Here is a 4,341-nt window from a genome sequence, read left to right as displayed (position 1 = left end):
ACAGTAATTTACCACCACTGTGAGATTATACGAAATATATTTGAGGGGATGAGCTTTGTGTGTGAGAATTCATTTTTATTTGTGGTTCCATGCACTATGATGTTTGTGGAACTACAGTACGGTTTCTGTCAAAGCATAGAAAGTGATATTTTAAAGAAGGTAAGTAATATTTTTTACAGGAGTCCGGTTATTGTATTTGGCAGCCTAATACAGTTTGAGATTATGCCAATCATTGACGAAACAAGTATTTAGCAGATGTTTCATATTCACCACCAAACTCAGGTGCAACATCCAAGGATTGAGTTGTATGTTGAGTTTGAACATATAGATGCGGATGAGATTCAACGTGACCCACCCGTGCAAAATGACAGAGCTGAAGCGTACGAAGGAATGAACAATGATAGCGAAGAGGAGTTCGAAGCTACGTATGAAGCCAGTGACGAGGACGAGGACGACGATGGGGAGGTGAGGCAGTCACGAAAACTCTAGTAGTTCCACCCGCAGTCAGTCAATCCATGGACGTTTCACCTTTTATGCGTAGCTTGAATCTTGACGCCAGCATGCACCGGAGTTTCCTGAATATGCGAACATAGGTACATGATGAGTGGGTAATATGTTTTCGTTAATTTTTTTTGGACGGATTGATGAGTGACAATTTATTTTTTCTATAGGCGTTGTTGATCTTGAGGACGTGGAGTTCAGTATCAAAATGGAATACAATTCTAGAAAATCGATCATCGTGGCAATTCAGAATTACACTATCTCTAGAGGAGTCAATTACATTGTTTATGAATCTGAGCCACAGACGTTCTATGCAAAATGCAAGACTTATGGACGTGAGTGAAATTGGCTTATCTGAGTCAACTTGATACAGAAGAAAGGTTGTTGGGAGATTCGGAGATATAACAGGAGGCACACGTGTTTCATGGTAACGGTTTCATTGATCACTCCAAGTTGGACTCAGATACGGTTGCTGAGGCTATGAAGCCATTGGTTGAATCCGACCCATGCATAAAGGCGAAATATATAGTTGCAGAAGTTCAAGCAAGGTTCAACTACACCATTAGTTATCGAAATACTTGGTTGGCAAAGTCGAAGTCGATAGCCAAAGCTTTTGGTGGATGGGAAGAATCTTACCAAGCTTGGCCATGTGGTTCTCGGAAATGGTTCAGAAGATGCCTGATTCACAAGTTCAAATAGAAACACGACCCTTGTATAACGGGAGTGAAGAGGTGGACGGTGTTAGGATACTTCACCGGGTATTCTGGAGTTTCAATTCATGCATTAGAGCTTTCAAATATTGCAAGCCGCTGGTTTAGGTTGACAGCACCCACCTTTACGAAAAATATAAAGGTTGCCTTTTGGTTGCAGTTGCGCAAGATGGGAACCAAAATATTGTGCCGATTGTTTTTGCCATCGTGAAAGGGGATACCGTTGATGCGTGACACTTTTTTCTCAGTAATTTACGAAGAGATGTTGTTAGAAGAAACGACATGGGTATAATCTCTGATCATCATGAGTCAATCCGGGCAATAGTAAATTGTAGTTGAGGTGATTGGAAACCTCCTAAAACATGGTGGATGTTTTGTATTTGGCACATCAGTAGCAACTTCTTAAGGGAATTCAAGGTCTCGTACTTGCAAAAGCTTGTTGTCAACACAGAATATTCAAGGACAATGGAGGAGTACAATATCTACTACAAGAAGTTGCAAGAATGAGCGAGGTGAAGCATCTGCTCAGTGGTGTGACAACATCGAACGTCCCCAGTGGGTATTGGCATTTGATGAGGGACATCGATGAGGTCACATGACGATGAACTTTGTCAAGTGCATCAATTCAATGTTAAAGGGTGCCTGAAATCTTCCTATGTTAGTGCTCGTTCGAGTAACATATTATCGATTGAATGAGCTGTTTATGCGGAAGAGTACTGATGCTCACCAGCACAAGCGTGCTGGATTTATACTTACTCTAAATTTGCCACTCAGCGGATAGAAGAAAATATATAGCATGTAGAAAATATAGTTGTACACCGATTTGATGGAATAAATGAGGTGTTTGAGGTATGCGAAATGTCTAGTGAAAGACAAAAATAATAATATTGTAACAAATAAAATAACAAATAATATAAAATGGAGTTCAATCACTAGAATAATGAATTTTATAGTGCATAACAAAACTAACATGATACCAAATTCATACATAAGACCAAAACATATAAGTTATAACCACTTCATTCATACATTCTTAGTGACCTAAGGTTTTATCCATAATTTTTGTAAGTTTTATAAAGCACAAAGAGATAATATTGCTAATAATAATATTATCATTACAGAAAATTTACAAAAAAATAAATCAAATGATTAACTATACTAATATTGCTAATAATAATATGAGAAAAACCTAAAACAGCCCTTGACAATTATCTCGAAAGACAACGAGATTCTTGACAAAGAAAAAACCCAACCCGGCCCTTGACAATTACCTCGAAAGGACAACAAGGCCCCTGTGCCAAAAAAAGTCAATGTTATTTTTTTTGGCACAGGGGCTAATCAATCCCAAAAAAGAAAGATCAGGGGCTGGATTGGGTGTTTTTTTTTTCTTGGGGGCCTCATTGTTCTTTCAAGGTAATTGTCAGGGATCGGGTGAGGTATTCACTCTAATAATATTAATCAAATTAATTGCATTCAACATATTAACCAAATAATAAGCTCTAAATTAGGAAAATAATAAACTTATATAATTATATTATCTCAAATAGTTGATAATATATTCTGTTGCCGACATATAATCACGTACCATTTTTACTAAACACACGTTGAATACTTCTTACGTATAAATATCAAGCCTAATACACTAAAACACTCTCAAAAAACATACTCTCTAAAATTCACTGGACTAAACACTCTCTGAACTCTCTTCACAATATCTTGAATGAGTTAGTAGGAGAGCCGAGTGGGAGACTTTAAAGGCCAGCCTCTGCGTCTTTGCGTGTTCCCGACATAGCAGTGCTCCCTGCATGCAAATATCCTGGTACCACGCAAGTAATGTGTTGGTTAAAGAATCTCTAAAAAGCTGCATATTCCTTGAAAAAAGTAAACGAATCTCTGATAAAACTGGTGCAACATGCAGCATCCGTGTTGGAAAAGCTGCTTCCATCACATACATCACGCTACATGTGTTTTAACAGGGACTTGCCAAGTGTCCCGCTTCTATGCAACACGTTACCTGCGTGTCGACAGGAAAATGTTGCAGCTCTACATTATGGCAAAACCTACCATTGTTGAACATAACGGTACAACACACAATTATTGTCCATAAAAAAAATAATTTCTGCATCTCAACACCTAAGTTGGTATTTTTTTTCTTGTTTTTTTTTCATAGAGATAAGCTATCATCCATCAATTTAACATGCATATTTTCTATATCATGCGGAATGCATAAAGCACCGCTACCATATCTTCTTCTTTTATATATTTAGATATATGTGAATATTCATTTATTTAGATTTGGGACCAAAAGCTGATGTTTGGGTTTTTTATTTAAATAAATATATAAAATTTATTAGTTTCCTAAATACGCATAGAGAAAAGTGGATACTAAAATCTGCAGAGCTATTTCACGGACGGCACTCACGAAATAGAAAAGCACTCCAGTTCAAATATGGTGCCCGCAAAATGGAAAAGGAGGTCAGCTTTACGCAGCTGGCAACTGATACACGCGAAATGGAGTTGGCGGCGATTTCTTCCCAACTCATGCAAAATGGACATTTCATTTGTAGCACCTGCGAGTTGGACCAATCCAATGGTGGCGCATGCGAATTTGCCATTCCATGATCGTCACCCATGAAATGGTGCTCTGCAATGGAGGCGTAGTATGACAGTTCCCATACAAGCATGCATTGGCTGTGGTGAATGACGATGCAAACTATGAAGCATGGACTTCATATATATATGTGTGTGTGTGTGTGTGGAGAAGGCAAAACTCAACGTTATGAACATAGATCAGAAAGCTTAGAATAAATTTGATAAAGGTGAAGGGAGTATTAAAACATGAGTGGAATAAATGTTGAGAAAAATCTTAACTAATTAGATGAGTATTATATTTTTGCATATTTAATTGAGAAGGTTAGTATAATTTATAACTATATTTTTACTTATTGTAATTGTTATATTGTTAATTTAAATATTATTATTATCATTATCATTATTATTATTGTTGTTGTTTATCAATGTTATTATTACTATTATTGTTATTATTATTATTATTATTATTATTTACTATTAGTATTATAATAATAATTATTATTTTTTGTTATTTTTAGTATTATTATTATTGTTGTTG

Source organism: Arachis ipaensis, chromosome B01 (genome assembly GCF_000816755.2).
Source record: "Arachis ipaensis cultivar K30076 chromosome B01, Araip1.1, whole genome shotgun sequence".
NCBI lineage: Eukaryota > Viridiplantae > Streptophyta > Magnoliopsida > Fabales > Fabaceae > Arachis > Arachis ipaensis.
This window is presented reverse-complemented; position numbering follows the sequence as displayed.